General features: G+C 35.9%; 1 protein-coding gene across 11 annotated transcripts in view; it reads left to right on the top strand.

Annotated features, from left to right (window-relative positions):
• Positions 1–19,763, top strand: part of LOC101705971 (histone deacetylase 9) — a 715,280-nt gene that overhangs the window by 205,114 nt on the left and 490,403 nt on the right. The window lies entirely within an intron of this gene.

Below are 19,763 nucleotides of genomic sequence, written 5' to 3'. Positions count from 1 at the left end.
GCAGATAATTCTTAGAGGGCTTGCTCAGTGCCAGACAGTATACTTTATATTTAATTAATATACTTTTTCCATCCTTTTGGGAGGATATCCAGCAGGGAAATGGGACCTCTAATCCTAGTTTTTTGAGATACTGGCATATTGATTTCCACCAACAGTGGAGAAGGGTTCCTTTTTCCCCACAGCCCTGCCAGCATTTGTTATTGGTTGACTTCATGATAGCAGCCATTCTTTCTGGGATGAGGTGGAATCTCAGCATTGTTTTCATTTGCATCTCTCGAATGAGCAGTAATGTTGAACATTTTTTCATATGTTTATTTGCTATTTCTACTTCTTTGTCTGAGAAATGTCTGTTGATTTCAGATGCCTATTTTTGGATTGGGTCTTTAAATTTGGGAGGTCTGATTTTTGTAAGATCTTTATATATTCTAGATAGTAGACCTTTGTCTGAGGAACAGCTGGTAATTTCTTCCCACATTGTGGGTTGTCACTTCACTCTGTTGGTGGTTTCTCTTGCAGTGCAGAAGCTTTTTAATAAGATGAGATCCCAGTTGTTGATTCTTTGAATCATACCACAGTGATATATGTGCACCAATGTTTATAGTGGCACAGTTTGTAATAGCTAAAGCTTGGAAACATCCCAATTGGCCATCAACTGGTGACTGGATAAAGAAGATGTTTTGGTTTTTTTTAAAATATAAAATGGAGTACCACTCAGCCATAAAGAATAAGAAACTGGAGACATTTATAGGTATATGGATGCACATTGAAGCCATACTCATAAGTGACATAAATAGGACACACGTGTAAATACCAAAGTTTCTCCTATGTGAGAAACTGAAAGTGTAAACTAGGCTCAAAATGTATAATAGATAATGTGAAATAGGAGGAAAGGGTCCAAAGGGGAAGGAGATGTAGAAGTGATAAGGTAAAGGAAAGAAGGCAAAGGAAAAAATATGAGAAAAGGAAAAAATGAAAACAAAGCCTTTGTAAATAGGGAGGGGTAGAGAGGCTGAAGGGAGGCCAGGGAAATGAGGAAAAAATAAGAATATATCATATAAAGGTGCAAATTCTCAGTGATGAATGTCATCATACTGTATATCTAAAATGTGCCAATAACTGAATCAGCGGAAGGAAGCTCCCCCACTGCCATCCCAAGCTCCTAGGGTAGAGAAGGTGAGCTGCACAGGTGCCAGAAGCACCCCCCACACCGTGGAAATGAGAAGACATGTAAATAAGCCTCAAAAACAGACTTCTGGATCACCTACAGCAACCTCAAAGGGAAACAAGATGGAACAATCTGATACTCAACCACCTGGACTCTCTGAACTGGCACAAAAGAGGATCTGGGAAAAATGAAATCAGAAATAATTACTCAGATAACAGCAAAGATTTTGCTCATGGTGCAAGACATGATTAATAAATCTAGAGAGGACACAGGTTAAAAAAATAGAGGATCTGAGGAACATGATGGAATCCCAACATAGGAAACAAATGGAATCCATCAAACAGATGCAAATAGATTTCCAGGAGATTAAAAACTCCATTGAAAGTCTGCACAGCAGAATGAACCAATGTCAGGATAGAATTTCAGATATAGAAGAAAAGATTGCAATTAGTGACCAGGAAAAGAAAAATTGCTTTAAAATTGTAAAGGACCACGAGAAATCAATCCAGCAGCTGCTAGATGATGTGAAGAAGAATAACATAAGACTGATTGGAGTCAATGAGGAAAGAGGAGAGAGTGCAGATGACATAAAAAAAACTTCACAGAAGTGATGGCAGAAAACTTCCCAAGGAGGGGAAAAGAACTTGACATACACATAACTGAGGCATATAGGACTCCAGCTAGCCTTGATCAAAGAAAATCTACACATAGGCATATAATAGTTAGGATTCCAACAGAAGAACAAAATTCTACAAGCAGTGAGAGAAAAGAAACAAATCACATACAAAGGAAAGCCCATCAGAATCACAGCAGACTTCTCAATGCAAACCCTCAAGGCAAGAAGAGCTTGGAGTGATGTATTCCAAGCCCTAAAGTAAAACAGCCTCCAACCCAGATTGATGTACCCTGCAAAACTATCTTTCAAAATTGATGGAGAAATAAGATACTTTCATGATAAAGAGCATCTCAGGAACTTCATGAATATCAAACCAGCACTCCAAAAAATTTTAGACAATACCCTAGGACAAGACAATGAGGATCACAACCCCAGGAAACCCAGCAGAATGAATCCATTGGGTGTGACAAATTAAATGCAAAGGGGGAGAATCCAACAAAAAGAAAAAGTCATGACAAGGCTTTTAAAACTTTGAACTTCATCTCCCTAATGAGTGTATAATTCAGTCTTGTTATTGTACTGATTAGTATTTTTCTGATTCTAGAGTTGCACACCTTTCCTTGTGCTATACTGGCTATTTATCATCTTCTTATGTCTACTTTTTAATTGGGTTATCTATTAATGAGCTCTAAGAATTCTTTATATATTCTGCTCATTGGTTATATGCATTGTAAATATGGTCTGTTTAAGGACTACTTTTCATTTTAATGATGTCATTTAAAGTTCTAAATTTTGATAGAATCTCATTTATCAATTTTTTTCTTTTATACATCATGTCTTTTGTATACTAGGTAGTCCTTGCATACCTTGAATTCATAAACATTTTCCCTTATAATTTCTTCCTAAAGTTTTATACTTTTAGGCTTTCATATTTAGGTTCATAGATCCCTTCAAGTTATTTTCATGTATGGAAATAAAGGGTTGAGGTTAAATTTTTATATACGGATACCAGGTGTTCTAGTGCCATTAGCTGAAAACACTATGTCTTCCTCAGCTCTTGAATTGAGTTTATATTCTATAAAATGCTAATGTTAAATAATCTTTCAAAACTCAGTGGACCATATATGTGTGGTTCTATTTCTAGATTCTCTGTTTTATTCCAATGATCTATATGTCTTTCCTTACACCAACACTGCCTTGATTACTGTAGCTTTAGAAGAAGTCTTAAAATTAGGTACTAAACGTCTTCTAACACTGTTTTTGTTTTTTAACTTTTCTAGGTCCTTTGTACTCCTACATAACTTTTAAATTTCAATATCCAATTCTTCATTTATAGCAAGTATACACAGACTTGAATTTTTATATATACCTTGTGTTTTCTAATCCTGCTAAATTCAAATACAAGTTCTAGGGCCTCCTAGAGATTTCTTAGTATTTTCTCTGTAGATGATCATTTCATCTACATATAAAGATTTTGCTTCTACTTTGTCAATCTTATCCTAATTGTGTTATTTTATTGCCAGACTATTTTGGTGGGGTCTAGGTTTCAAAGTTTAATGGGCAGATAAAGATTATGCATATCTGCCCTTGTTCCCCACCTTAAGGAGAAAGCATTGTGTCTTTTCCATTCATATAAGGCATTCTTGCTGGAAGTATGGAGTACATATCTTTAATCTGTTGAGAAGGTTCTGTTCTACTTCTAGTCTCCTGATAGCTTTTACCATGAACAGCTGTAGAATTTAGTCCAATACTTTTTCTGCAACTAGTGACAGGATCATATGGCTTTTTCCTTTCCTCTGTTAAAATGATGACTTTCGGGGGTGGATCTTCCAATGCTGAACAAACAATGTCATCCCTATAACAAAACCACTTTCTACATCCTGCCAGATCTGACTTCTAATAGTTTGTTTTGTTAAACAAATTTCTATCTATGTTCATACTTTTTTCTTCTATTATCTTTATCCAGTCTTAGGATTAGCACAATGTTGAGTTCCTAAAATGAGGGGAGAAGTGTTCCTTCTTTTTTCTGCTTTAATTGTTTGATATAATTTATCAGTTAAAATGTATATGAGTCTGCTGTTGTCCTATAGGTAGGTTTTCAGGCTAGAAATATACTTTCTTTAATAGGTGCTATTCAAATTTTATATTTCCACCAGAGTTAGTTTCATTAATTTGTCTTCCAAGGTACTTCTTAGAAGTTGTCAAATTTATTTCAAAACAGATTTTTGAAATATGCTTTCTATATCCTTTATATTCTGTAAAATCTGTGGAAATGTCTCCTAGATCTTGATATTGTAATTTAAAAAATGTATAATTGATAGTGTGTAACAGGACGAAAAGGTCTAAAGGTGCAGGAGAAGTGGGAGGGGTAGGGGAAAGGAAAAAAGGGAAAAGAAAAAATATGAGAAAAGGAAAAAAATGGAAACAAAATCTTTGCAAATAGGGAAGGGTGGAGGGGGTGAAGGGAGGGCAGGTGAAGGGGAAAAATAAAAGAACCAAGATACTCATGTAATGGTACAAGATCCCAATGATGAATGTAACTGTATTTTATACCGAAAATGTACCAATAAACTTAATGGGAAAAAAATGTACCAATAAACTTAATGAATTTTAAAAATAAACTTTTTCCAGACAGTGAATCTACGACATATTTTTTAATATTTTGAATATCAAAACATCAAAATATTGAGACTGAGTACACTTTCCCCGTATGTATTTTTTATATGAGTAGGAAAAGTCACAGATAAACTTTATGATGTCTAATAATTGTTTCTTCATTTTATTGTTTTACTTCATTAAAAATATCAATTGAGATTTATAAACAAGTTGATTTCATTACTCATAGTCAGGCACTGCAACCTTAACAATAAAAATTTGTGCTATCAGACAGATAATATTATCATCCATAGAATAAAAAATTTTGTTTTGGTATCAAGGATCAAACTCAGGACCTTGTGCTTGCCAGGCAGGCGGGGCACTGCTGAGCTACATCCCCTGCCCTATCATCCATATTTTACGGATGAGGAAATAGGCACAGGGAGGCTATGTAAGTTCTCAGAGTTCATGTAGTGACTAATGAATTTAGGGTTCAAATTTGGCAGTCTTCTTTCAAAGCCCTCATTGAGCGAAACTATCTTCTGTGTTGCCTAGTCAGTACTTTCAGATTATAACACTGTGAAGAAAGGCTATACCAAATTGGAGGAATGTAATCATGACCTCAGGCTTTTAAAATTGAAGGATCTAGAGATGAAGGATAGAGACTGGCTTTGGAGCTGCCTTTGCACTGCCTCTATCTCTCTCTTTTTCCCTCAGAATGTATACTTACGTTGGTAAGTTTTTGTAAAGAGACTGATGGAGATTAATAAGGGGGGGAAATGGCCTTTGCCACCAAACCATCTTCTTAGCGCTACTGTGGGAAATTTACTCTAATTAATTCAAGCAACAATAGGCGGAGAAGATGCATACCCAAACTAAAACTAAGCCATTTTTATGTTGAGCTTTGTGTTAAGTGGGGAGAGGGTAAAATGACATTGCAAGCTTGTTGTTCTGGCTCCTCATGGGGCATACTGCTTGATGTGGAAGATCATCACGTAGTTGGATATTTTGTTTACAGGCATATTCTTCCCCTAGTGCTATTAAATATGATTTAAAAATATATATTAGATGCACAAATTAAGAAATTCATATAGGTGAGTCATAGAGTCAAAAATCTGTATCTCTCCCCCTTTTTCCTTGGTTATTTCTATCTTATCCCCAGAAAGAATCACTGTTTAATTTTCTTGTGTGACCTTTCAGAATATTGTGCTGTATGTGTCTGTGAGTGTGTAGCAAATATTAACATAACACACGTTATATGACTTGCTTTTATTCCTCTTGTAGTACTTCTTAATTTGTTACATATACAGAAATGGCTCCTGCCCCCTTTTTCACATCTACATAGTATTATTTCATTCTGTGTATTTTCTAAATCTAATTTAACACATCATCTGTTGACATTAGATCATTTCTAATCTTTTGCAACCTGAATATTTTAAATGCAAATTGCTTGTTGATTCTGTGTCTTCTGTGTGGTTTCTTATTTATTGCAGAAACTTCCTAAGCCTCTGAGTCTTCAGCAGGGACAGATAGAGATCAGATTGTTGAATTAGGTCGTGTGTGTCAGGAAGCTGTTTGATCTCAATTTTCTCAGGTGGATATTTTTAGCTTCTGAGCAGTCATCATGGTAAGAAATCTTTATATCTTGCCCTATACCGTCTTCTTCTGTAGGATTAGAGTGGTCTCTTTTAAAGGGTTCAAAAAATGTAATTTGCTAAGAGTTTAATGGGTTGATTGGGAACTTTGAGTGTTTACTTCTAAATCAAGAAAATGTGTTGTGTTCTCCAAAAAGTCTACTTTAAAAACTTTTCAGATTTTTCCCTAAAATTCGTAAAGATTTAGAATGTTAGATACAAGGCATGTCCTCTCTTAAATATGCAATTTGTCTTATTCTTTGGGATACTTCTGGAAATTGTTAGTTTAGTTTTACAAAGATAGTGTTTCTTTACAATTTGAGTTTTCTGTCACTCATTTTAAGTGCGTTTTAGCTGTTTTCAGGAAAATAATATTCAGTATTACTGAGTGATAATTATATGAAAAAACAAAACAGATTAATAAGGCAGTCAGGTAGAAAGTTGGTAAATATGCGTGGATAGTGCATTCTGTATCATGACTCAGTCACATCCACACTGACTCAGAGATAACAAAATTGGTGCTATGTAGCAAATAATCTGAACAATGATAGGATAGGGCTGCACATTCTTTGAGAAGTGATTTTAGAATTCAATATTTTCCTGTCAGTAGATTTACGACCTGATACTGAGAATTATTAAGGCTTAGATCCAAATACTTAGTTCATTTTCTCTTGCTCAGCACTTAGTAAAAATGTGGAAGATATGGAACACACTAGCTAGATATCTGTTATTCAAGCCCAGGATTCAAGATTTTATATCCTTGTCACCATGAGTGAACTTTCGAATATCTGGATATTAATATATGCAAATGCCTTTATAATGTATGATGTGTTAGGTGAAAACTTATTACACATGCCAACAATTTAATTTAAAATGTTGCTCTTGAATATTTTATAAACCACTGGAATAAGAACATAACCTTAATGAAAATGAGAATGATTTTGCTTTCTTTGCTATACTGTGTGGCCTCTATATTTCATGCATTGCTCAACTTTTCTTTTTGTCCTAAATATTTTATGTTAGAATAGAAAGTAAACAGCAAGTCAAGTTGAACTGCAATCACATTCACTTGGGAAATTTTACTAAAAGCCATTTGATACTTCTTTAGGGGGATTTCAGGGATCTACATTGGTTAATTTGAATCTTTAATTTGATTATATATAAAATTAAAGTTAATCTAAGTAGACAGAATCAATACTTTCCTGAATTTAATTAGATGGCTAGAATCCAAGCAAAGATTGTTGTTTTTACTATCCTTCTATCCTCTTTCCTTCCAGGGTGAAATCATTCCTTTGCCAAAGTATGTTGGACAGTTCCCTGGTGACAGGTTCTATAGAAACTCAGAGCTGTGTTGTTAGCAAAGTGAGACAGGAAGAGGAGTCCATTGTATTCTGGAGATGGTAATAGGACTGCTCTATCTCCTCATCACAGACCAGCCATGGGAACAATGTCCCATTTGCAGTGGATCTGCAGCGACTGTTTTTAAACCAAAATTATAAAACAGAATGATATTTCTTTCAGGCTAGAGAATTCCAGGACAGAAGAGAAATGTGGACGGATAAATTATGAATTAGTCTGGACTTTCAGTATGAGAATCCTGCTATTTATACTTAAGTTTGATATGGAATGCCTGGAAATGTGGCAATAAATTGAAGTTGAAGTTTTATTTGAGGCAATAACTTTCTTTTTATCTTTGTTGGAGCATCAGTAAGATATTATAAAGGAGTTTTAGAAGGGCTGGATGCTATAACCTTCATGGCTCTTTATATTGCTTGCCATAAAGGGATTATGAGTTATTGATGGGGACATTGTTGACAGAGTTTTAAGGTGATTTGACTACCTCCATGTAACTACTGAGTTTAGTTGTCATGGTTGATATTACAAAAATTACTTAAGGGATAATACATTTTTATAATATATTTAGAATAAATTCAGTGATATTTAAGCCACATGAATACATTTCCAGTTTTGTGGTTGTCTTTTTTAAAAAAATGAAGTCTGAAAGTTGTGTTTTATAAGTCAGATTTTTATTCTTCCTATTGTACAACATACAGATAATTATGTGCTAAGCGCCCATAAGAGGGGAACAGTGGGAGATGCCAGGACACGTAGGAGAGGTCCTTGTCCTCATGGTTCTCAGCAATCTGCTTGGAAAAACCTGGCAAAAGTACATGGAATAATTGAGCAACAATAACCACATGATGATTGTGATCTTATTGTAGGTGTCACGCAGAATGTCAAAACAGAAGGCATTTGTGTAAGCCTCTTGTTGAAGGAAATAGATTTGTTCTCAGAAGACTAATAAAAATGGAAGAAACCAGCATTTCATGGTTCTATTTCATGTGCTGTCTTTTAAAATGAGTATTTATTGAGCACGTAGTAGGTGTCAGGCACTGTTCTACCTGTTTCAATTCCTTTCATCTTCACAACCCTGTGCCAGACGGGCCCTGTGTGGCTAGATAATGGGAGCGGAGGCAGTGTGTTCATTAGTGGCTGGCAGTCTCAGAGCTTAGCTTGCACCTGTGAAGAGGGGTAGGAAAACAGGCAGCTGAACTTCGGAGTCAGCACTTTCACCTCTGTGCTTTATACGCTCCCTCACATTGCTTATTAGTGAGCACCGCCTGCTTTAACCTCCAGAGATGTCCAACGTGCTCTAGGACCAGAGACTTGAAATCTATGAGAAAGCCGTGATAAGTTATTTTGATGCACATATTCACAGAATTACACAATTTGAGTGATTAAGTTAATTTCCTTTAGTCAGATGAGGGGAGTTTCTAGGGGAATTACACCCTAACTTTGGAGGTTTAGAACTGTGTATTTATGTAAATGTGCATTTCCTCTGCCTCCTCAGCCCGCACTGCCTTTCCAGCTGGGTGAGTCTTATTAGGATGACTCAGATCAAAAGAGATTCAATCACAACCTCAGGGCCTCTAGAGACCAGGTTGGAAGTCTCTATTTTCAGAGATGGCCCTTGCCCCAAATGTCTTTTCATTTATACCAGTGGATCTCAAATTTTAGGGTGCATCACAATCAGCTGGAAGATTTAGAAAATAACATGGACCTCTGGTCCTGTCCACAATATTTCTCGCTTAGTAGGTTTGGGGAAGAGCCTGAGAACTGGCTTTTGTAATGTGCTTCTGCTGAAGGTGATTCTGCAGGTCTGAAGTCCATACTATGAGAACCATTAATTCATGCTAAAAATGTAAATAGGAGTTTGAGTGTTACCCCTTTGCACCTTTGCTTTTGGGCCAACATCTCATTCTTTAAATGCCCTTGCTTTTATTTACAAAAATTACAAAATTGATGAGTAGATGTCTTGAACTCTGAAAAAACTCCAGTGAATCTCTTAAATGTGTAATCCTTAATAAGCGGTAATAATTTTAATAACAATTGATTACATGGAGTGCTTGCTACATTAATAGGTGCTTCACTAGGTTCAGTGCATATATTAATAAAACAACAAGCATAAAGATTGCTTCAGTTCTTCATATTGGGAAATGATAGCTTAGACAACCACATAACTTTCTCAAAATCACATATGCAGTAAGAGGTAGCCCTAGAATTCAAACCCAGAATTAGATTGGATTCTAATGTCTATGCTCTTGAACACCACATTTTAACATCTATAGTGAGGAGCTCAATTTCAGTTAGACATACACATTTAGCAAGTATCATTAATTTATAATTTTTCTTTTATTTACACTCTTAGGAATCCTAAGAGATCAGCAAGAGAGAAAAATTACATGGCCACAGATTTTTAAAAGAAAGTATATAAATTTAAACTGCTGCCTAAAGTTTGATTTTTTTCAAATTTTTTATTAACATATGTCTGACACATAATAATTACATTCATCTTGAGGGGATAGGTATTTTGGGTCTTGTATTACAGAAGTCATGTGACACTTAAGCTTCTGTGTCTGATTTATTTCACTTAGTGTTATGGTCAAAAATTCCATCTGTTTTCCTACAAATGACTCGGATTTCTTCTTTATGATGGAGTAATACTCCATAAAATGTGACTTCTTTATTTGTAGTTGTCTTTTTAAAATTGTACAAATTATATTAATGTTAAGCATTTTTTGAGGATTGTGTTCCCTCTTTGCTTTTCAGTTGTTTGCACTTGTACATATTTACAACAAGGCTTTCTAGCAATGACTGTTAAACTTTGGCGGGGACATAAGTTCCTTTGAAAGTGAGCTGAAAACTATGAAACTTTTCATGAGCCAAGTGCACTAACTTTGTGTACGGTTGGAAACCTGTCTCTGGGCTCTGGACAATAGTGCCTTAAAGAGAGCAGGAGGAAACAAATTAAACTTCTCTATCTGAGGGACTGTGTTTGAATCTGTTCTTTCCTGTTTATGTGACCTTTAGAAAGTTATTACTGAGTCTTGTTTCTTCTGCCATAAAATGGTAATGATGAAAGTGATCTCTATCTCATAGAGTTGTTATAGGGAATTAAACTTCAAAACATATAATATATAATATAAAGTGCCTAGCTTCATAGTGGCTACACAATTGTTTCTCAAACTTTAAAGGATCTATGAGTCACCTAAAGATCTTATTAAAATCCAGACTCTGACTTGGTGGGTCGGGAGTGAGAACTGAGAGTTTATATTTCTAAGCTCTCAAGTGCTGCTGCCAAAAGTTCAGGGACAATACTTTGAGTAGCAAAGTTGGATTGAGTAGTAAAGGTGGATTGTCAACTTGACTGGCTTGAGGATTTCCCAGGATGTAGTACTGTATTCTTCTGGGTGGGTCATGGGAGTGTGACCTGGAGGACTGCAGCTGGTCCCTGACTCTTCCTCTGTGGTGCTGGTCCCATACTCTGCTTCCTGGCCGTAATGAAGTAGCCAACTGTGCTCTGCCATGCCCTTCCACCACGATGTTTCTGCCTTGAATCCAGCAGACTGAGGACTGAATCTTCTGAAACTATCAGGTAAATTAAACCTCTTATTCTTTCAGTTGTGGGTATCACGTAAACCTCTTATTCTTTCAGTTGTGGGTATCACGTATATTATCCCATCAGTGGGGATGCTAATACAGTGCTATAAAATAGGCATTGAAGGGCCAGGGATTTAGCTCAGTGGTTTAGCTGCCTGCTGCACAAGGACAAGGACCCAAGTTCGATCCCCGGTACAAAAAAAAAAAAAAAAATAGGCATAGAAGAAGTGTTTCTATTAACAAGAGCTTTTAATTGTCATAATAACAGAATGTTTTCATTGATAACCTTGCACTTAGTTTGAGGTTGTATGCTCAAATTATGCATCTTCTCATTGGGAAGTAATGCATTGTATACTGGTTTTTTACTAGGTTGTGCTCTTCAAAATAAATTTGGAGTCCTCTTTGGAATTAGACGTCATTTAAAATTTTACCTATACTGTATTAAAAATATACATTTCTCTCTGTGTGTGTCCTGGTTAATGAATCGTATAATTGAATGAGTAGGTGTCATTTCTTTACTTCTAGCAGCTAGACTTTCCTGGCTAAAACAATTATATCCCATAGTTTTGTGATTATTCTAAAAAGTAGATTTTTATGAACTTGAGAGCATTCCTCTTTAATATATTTTGAATAAGGAATTGTTGAAATTAAGTAGGTTGAACTTCTGTCTGATAAAGTTGGATCTTCAAGTCGACTTCTGAGACATAAGAAGAAAACTTATATAGAAGTTACCGGTTCTTTCTGTTATTGATAAAAAGGGTAGAACTGTGACTCTCATGTATCATTCCCAACAGGTCTTGAGTAACTAGTTCCACTTTGTCACTGGTGGCATGATACACTGGTGCTGAATCTGTTTTCTCTGTTAATCACTAAATCAACAGCTGCCTAAAGTAGTGGGCAGATAGGGGAACAGCCTCTGGCCACCTGTGTGGAGTTGTTCTCAGGCTGGTAGAACTTTCTGCTTGAGAGAAAATCAATGGTCCAAAGCTCACCTCTATTAGACTACTTTTATATTGTTGAGAGTTCTTAATAAATTTTATTGCTCCATCTCGCATAATTGGCCAAGTGTAAAAGTCCTTTCACTTTGTTAGTTCTACTTAAAAATTTGCCCGTAAGACTGGAAATGGAGAGTGGGGCTTGTCCTACTTCAAGCATGATCATGGTCTTCCGTAGGAGCTCCAAGAGTGCATTGGAAACAGAGTCAGAGAGGAAAAGAAAGAGCCGCTCCACAGCTGGGTTTACTCCAAAGCCCCCACCTCCTAGGGAGGCTGCAGAATGGAATGGTTTTCTGTGTGAAGATGCAGGGCTGCTAACATCTGTCAGATCAGGATCAGATCCCATCCTGTAATTACAAAGAAGAATCACAAAAGGACTGTAGCTCAGGGCACTGGATAGTTGAAAGATTTCATTTTGTGTGGTTTAAACCCATAGAAAATGCCAAATAAATGTCTGACTCTTTTAAAAGATGAAATCTTTTCCCTTAACTCCTCATGCTTGATGAACCCCACCCCATATGTATAGTTTTCAATAACAAATGGGATGCAGATGGTATTTATTGCAGCAGGCTTTCCATTCAGACAACATAACAAATGAGTAACTTTAGTAACTCTCAGGGTCACCTATAGAGATGGTGAAAATATTTAGAATTCTCAATTCCCACCACATTCGTAGAGAAAGAAATATACTGGAACGGGCTCTAAGCACCTAGATTTTTAAAACTATTCTCTTGTTGATTTGAATAAATTTGTCATGGATTTGCAGGTTGCTAGTAAGTAGTATTATTAGCTATGGATAATGACAGATTCATTTCTTGAGAAATGAAGGCAATGAATTATTGTAGACAAAGTCTGGGATTTGGCTCGAAGGGACTAGGTTCATGCTTTGGTTGTCACTTCTTAGTTATATAAAATCTCTCTGTTTCCTTTTGTGATAGGTGGGAATAATACATTCTCTATCATAGGGTGGTGAAAAAGGTTAAATGTAAACCTGCACGTCTAGTACAGTGCTTCGTATATTATAGACTCTTGCTATTCCACAGTTAGCTCTTGGATTGGCAGTAGCATCATCATACCAGGGTGATTCTAGAAATGCAGAATATTGGGCCCTTCCCACACCTTCTCAATCAAAATCTGCATTGACAGGGATGCTACTGAACATTAAAATGCAATATATTTCATGTTTGTGTTGTAGTGTTTGTCACATTGTGGGCTGCATTTCAGTTTTAAGCTGATAATCTTAAAAATAACTTGATGGTTGAAGTAAATCCATTTTATGCTCTTTGGGGTTGTTTTTGTTTGTTTGTTTGTTTGTTGGTATTTTCTTTTCATTCCTCATTATTAACACAAATAGTTTCTGTTGCTGGTGAAGATTAGTTCAGGGTTTGGTAAATTTTTCAAAATTGCCTCTCAGATCTTAGGTAGCTTTTAGTTATTTCTTTCTTCTTTTTATATTTATGCATTTGAACAAAAACTGTAAAGCCAAAAAGCAGTTTAAAAGTAGGCATAATGTATCTACAAATAAAAACTCATCTAGCAACCAATAAAATGGAAACTTGTGAATGTTTTAAGCAAATTCGCAGCCAGATTTTTAAAAAATCAGATCAGATAAAATATTTGGAAACTCTGCTATTTGTTGATGCCTATAAGTTTAAAAATAAACCAAACAAATCTGCTTATTCTTGCAAAGTCTAAATTTTATGAGTTCCCATCATTATTGGAATGAGAAATCACTATTGTAAATGTTGTGCTAAATTGGACATTTAAAATACACCAATCTATTGCTTGTAATTTAGCTCTGGTGAATTACAGCCTAAATTTAAGACATACCTTTATTCTGCTTCTCAAAAAAATGTTTTAATCATCCAACTTTGAAAGGAAACTTAAGATGTAGTTGTCATTTCAAGCTAGGCTTAAATATTATTGAAAACTTTTGAAAAGTTCCTTTGCAGTTTAAAATAACAGCCCTGTCATTAACAGTAGGCAATCACAGCACTCACTCAATATTTTGATCCACCTTGGAGTACAAACTGAGTGAGAAAAGTAATTTTCTTTTTCACATAAAGAATCTATTTTAGTTAATACAACAGGTTTTTGTTGTTGTTGTTGACCAATTTTCAGTTCCAAATTTTAACTTTAACAACTCATGATAGTGGGAACAAAAGATTTTATCTCACTCTATAGCCCCAGTTATTTCATCACCTGCTGCTCACTGTAGGCAGCCTAGCTTTCAACAGACTTATGAGTAAATCTGTGGGAGAAAAGTCTTAAGGACATTCAAAGATACTCAGGTGCCCAGTTATCATCAAGGATGTTTACAGTAACAGCCAATTAAATTTCTTTTATGTGATTATGGTATTAATTTGGGTTAATCAGATACTTTTCATTCTTTATCTGTCCTCTTCCATATGCTCCATGGTTAGTATCATTAAATCCACTAGTGACTCATCCACAGACTTCAGAATCCTTCTTTAACTCTCAGCTAATGGGGAGTTTACTGTGACTGGTGTGAGCTCTTATTTTTGAGGACAGTAGCAATAACTAAAGATATAAAATTTTTTGTACTTGCTCCCCTGTCCAGCCCTAATAAGGTGTGTTGCTGCAGGACTGGGCTCTTTAAAGTACCCCTCAATGTCAATCACATTGACTAATCACTAGCAGAGGACGCTTGAATTAGGCAAACTTAGAATTTACTGTAAAAAGTGCCACTAACTCCTGGAACTTGAGGGAACTGTCATTCCTTCTGCTGACTCATTTTTTTTTATTCCTTCATTGTTCTCTGGTACATGAGGAGGAAGAGAGCTCTATTTTGGCACATATAATTTTGTCCTTCAGTGAAATGGTGAGTGTGCAAATAGGTCTGATATTTGCTCTCCCTTACACTTTGTTTGGACTCCACTAATACCCATAAATTGTTACAATGCTGTTGTGGGACAGGCACTAGACTTCGGGTGGGGAACCCTGATTGCTGGTCCTTGTTGCACCACAATGTATGAATTTAAGCAATCCTCTAACCTCTTTGGAGAACTTTCCAACTGCCCATTCTCTAGCATATTTACTTAATTCATGGTTGACAAGAGGAGAGAGGAGACAACTAGCATTGCTATAAAAATATTTATCTTAGGTTGAGCCATACACAATCACCAATTTTGTGGCACTGGCAATTTCACATGATCTGACCCAGTTGTTTCCTCTGGCCACTTCTCAAGGCCTAAGGACCGTGTTAGAAATAGGGTGTCTTAGGGATTTTCCTACCCAACTCAGATCTGGCTTGAGTTCAAACAGTGGAGCAGATGTTCTTAATATTTACAACTACAGTACTTTCCCTCTGTCTCTTCCTTTCCACACTGTTCTTTCTTTTCCTGGGCTAACTCAAGGTCTTCATAATGTTCATGCTATTCCTATCCTACTCATTCATTTTCAGTCCATCTACCTCCTTTATTTCTCTGCCTGCTTACACCTCTTTTAATGCTTACCATGTTCTGTGTACTATGTGAGAGACAGGGAAAGAAGATACATGAAGATAAGTTACAAAATGAACAAGAGTCGGCCATTCTAAACTATGATATGCCTTTATGTTGCTGAATATATTTAATTTTTACCACAAACCATTTTAGAAGCTTTTGAAACAATTTGTCTGTGTGACTGTGGAATTACAGGAAGATTAAATGAGAAAGAGGCTGTTTGATTCAGTTCAAGAATGGCACATACTGGTAAGTTCTGGAGGGACCATTCCTTTATGTATTGTGCCTTTTCAAAGGCTCAGATTCCTGTCTGATTTAGGTAGTGCATGAATAATTGCCTTATTAACTTTTCTCCTCTTTCCTGAACATGCCAAGTTCCAATCAAATTATATAGTGAGCCCCAGAGGAGATGTGCCATGGTGTACAATAGAACCGTGTAAGTGTTGGTATCCGTTTCTTTTAAATTGGAGAGTGGTATTTTTTATAGCTTTGAACATTTCATTGAGAATTTATGTAAAAAGTAGGGCAGAAATTGAAATATTTCTGTTTTCCATTATGTATTAGCCTCATTTCCAAAGAGACATTTAACATTTCAAGCTACTTAAATTTATTTTACTCTTCTTTGAGGTAAGAATTCCTTTGAGATTTCCAGGGGAAGAAATGTGTAACTTGTGGTCTTTCAGCTTCCGAACAGCCTTTTTTTAAAAAAACTTGAACCATCTTTTGATGAAAATATGTAAAAAAATGTCATTTCTAGGTAAATCTGATATCACAATTACTACTTCTCTGTAGATTTAGTAGCATTAAACACTCATCTGTAAAGTTGTGGTATAATCAGAAAATTACTTTTTTGTAGTCTAGTACTTTAGGATTTAAATGTGAACATCACAATTTGGATTACCTAGCTTGTTTCTTTTTCATAATCACAGACTTTGGCCATAGGAGAAAAGTGGCTTTAGACATGGAGGAAGTGGTATTGAATGTAATTTTCATGATCATAAACAATCACAGAGTAGCTAATGTTTGTGGATTATCATATCAGATACCACAGAGTCCAATTTCTCTAGGTATATAGTTAGATACATTTCTTTGTTTGTCTGTCTGAAATAACTTTCAGGGTTTACTAAATGGAAATGTAATATTTTTGATATACTGCAGCTTTCGTATTCTGGTTAGTGAGAGATTCTATTTCTTTGTTGAAAAAGTTTAATTTGGTAGAGTTGTTCTTATTTGTTCTCACCTTGGCAGAAGATTGGCATGGCTTGTGCTGACTGCTGATAGGCAGTGGCACCCCAGATAATTTAGTAGTTTAGGGCACAGGAGGAGAAAGCAACAGATTCAGATAATAGTAAACAGGAATTTGAGACAGAGTTGAGGGCAATACATGGGGTTGCTAGGGAAGAGAAGAAAATGACAGATTTTCAGGGTGGAGGAAGAAACAAGAACAGCATTTTTATGGGATGAAGAAAGATCCAATAAGCATAGTAAAAACTTGGAAAAGGATCCACAAGAGGAAAGGTGGACTTTTAGAAGAGTTGGCTTGGTGGAGAGATAGTTTAGCAGAGGACAGCAAGGAGGAGTATGACAGGGAAAAGAACTCTATTCCTAAAGGGCAGGTTCCATTTTAAATAGCATTGACTTTGGGGATAGTTAACTTACTTCTGAAACAAATACTATCACTCATGTTACTTATTCCCTCTGAAGTCTTCCTCATCTTAGTAAGTAGAGAGCCCAGTCTTCTAGTTCTTCAAGCCAAAAACCTTGACATTATTCTTGATCCAATTCTATTTCCCCGACTCCACATCCAATTGTCTTCAATTCTTATTGGATGTACTGTGGAAAGTGTATCTAGATCCACGACTATTTCTCATTATCTCTACTGCCATGACCCTGGTGTCGGTCACTGTTTGCTCTTAGACACATTATTACATTGGCCTTTGATTTGACAGCCTAGCCTTAGGTTTGGCCCTTGTATTCCAATGGACTATACTCTACATGTCAACTAGTGGGAACTTGTCAAAACTTTCCAAAGGATACCCATATCACTAGAGTGAAGGTTCAAGCACTCTGAATGTCATATGAGGCTTAGCATAAGAAATTCTCATCTGGAATTACCTAGAATCCTCCAGGAGTATTATATTATAAACATATTGATCCTTACATTTGCCCCCAGACCAGACAGATTTGAATTCCTGGGATTTGTGCCTGTTGTTGTATCTTTTAAAAGCTCTCATGTTCTAGGTATTGGGTATTAGTAGTGATATAAGACCAGGTTCCAACTCTTAATCTTTTGACCTCTGGCAAGGAACACCAGGGGATCCATACAGAGAAACGTCACACACTGGCAAGTGCTGTGATGGCAGGATGAACAGGTTACTGAGGAGGCTTGGGGAAGCCAGGTGTCTTAGTCTGTTTTGGCTACTATCACATAAATACCATTTCTCGCAGTTCTGGAGGCTGTTAAATCCAGAATCAAAGTCCTGCCAGATTCAATGTCTAGTTGAGAGCCTGGTTCCTGGTTCATAGAACATTGTCTTCTCACAGTGTCTCATGTCAGGGAAAAGGTGAGGGAGCTCTGAGTGGCCGCCTCTTTTATAAGGGTACTCACCCCATCCTCTAGGATTCTGTAATAAGATGCTAATCACCTCCCAAATACCTAACCTCCTGCTGCCACATTGGGATGAGACTTCAACATAAGAAATTTTGGAATACATAAACTTTCAGGAAATTATATAAAGTGGGAAAATTTTAAGAAGTGGCATCCTGCTGGGTGGTGAAGGTTAGGGAAAGAAAGTGCATTGAGATGACTTATTTATTATGGTAATAAGGTGCTAAGAGGAACTACAATATGATTATGAGCACAGTCTATGAAATCAGGCTGACCTGGATTAAATGACTTTACCCCTTAGTGCCTTAATTTCCCTGTGAAGAGGAATAGTACCTCCCTCCTAGGATTAGGAGAACTGTCAGTTGTATCTGGCACAAATGTAGTCATTTCTCTCAAAGAAAATCAAGTGATTCATGGCTTTGGTTGGGTGCTATACACCCTTGCTACTCACAGTGTGGTTCTCAGACCAGCAACTTCAGCATAACCTTGCAGTTGTTCAAAAATGCAATGTTTCAGGGCCCATCTCAGAACTAGTGCCCATCTCAGAACTAGTGCCCAGAAGCTACCTTTTAATAAAATCTCAAGGTGATTCAAGTGCACATTAAATTTGAAGGACATTGCCATAAAGCATAAAAAGATGAATAAGAAATGGCTCTTGTCTTTGTGGGACTTAATGGTCTCTGAAACAACTTTAGTATTTTCAGAGATAATTAAAATAAATGGTATAATAAATAAATGCCATGTGATCTCCCAAATTCTAAAATAACAGCAGATTATTTTAAGCTTAAATTTAAAATAGTGTGAAATTCTTTTTTCTGACTTATAAAGTTGAAAGTCTTTGAAAGTTAAAATGACTATTTTTCCTTTTCTGCCCTCCTCAAATACTATAAATAAGCAAACCATAGAGCTTATCATATTTAAGCGGAGGACTAAATTTGTTCATGCACATTAAGGACAAATGACCTACACATACAAGTTGTATCCAATACCTGAAAGAGAAGTCACAAGAAGTATCAGAAGAAAATAAAAATGAACCAATAATTTTAAGTTTATGAAGTGAAATAAACACTTCAGAGACAAGTCAAGGTTTAGACAAGCATGTGTGTGGAAATACCACAATTACCTTGGTTTTTGGTAGTTAGAACTTTTAGTACTTTTCTTTTTCTTTTTTGGTACCGGGGATTGAATTCTCGGGTCCTTGCACTTGTGCATCAGTTAGAACTTTTAGAAAGGAAAACTCCATTTTAAAAATACAAAACAATGAATAAAATAAAAGAATGGTCCACAAAGTCCCCTGTTGACCCAAATCAATGATTTATTAATTACTGTTCATTTTAAAATTGCTAAGTTTGTCTTATTCATTTTATCATTGCAAGTTACAAGAACAGTCTAAAGTTAAGCCATTTAGTGAAAGTTCCATATTATCACTACAGTGTACTTACAATTTTTGAAATTTACTTTGCTTTTTAAAATTAGAATGTATATGCTTTGAGTTAGGCAATTTCATTCAGTTTGTGGTTAAAAAACACACAGTGTAGTGTAATATAAAGAAAAGATAATAGTTTGAAAGAAATGGGATTGTTGTCTTTGGCTGTAATTAATGTTGGTTAATAAAAATGAATAAATTCAACTGAAGGTTTTGTTATTGATGCACATATCTAAATAGTGAATGCACTTTTCCAGTGACAACTGGACTTGTGATTCTGAAGTAGAAGTGAAATTGTTACTTTTTTCAAATAATGTAT

The sequence above is a fragment of the Heterocephalus glaber genome, unplaced genomic scaffold (genome assembly GCF_053883595.1).
Source record: "Heterocephalus glaber isolate CG9 unplaced genomic scaffold, H.glaber_assembly_v1.0 deba00000676, whole genome shotgun sequence".
In the NCBI taxonomy this organism is placed as follows: Eukaryota; Metazoa; Chordata; class Mammalia; order Rodentia; family Bathyergidae; genus Heterocephalus; species Heterocephalus glaber.
The sequence above is the reverse complement of the archived record's forward strand: the minus strand, read 5'-3'. Positions and strand labels throughout refer to the sequence as shown.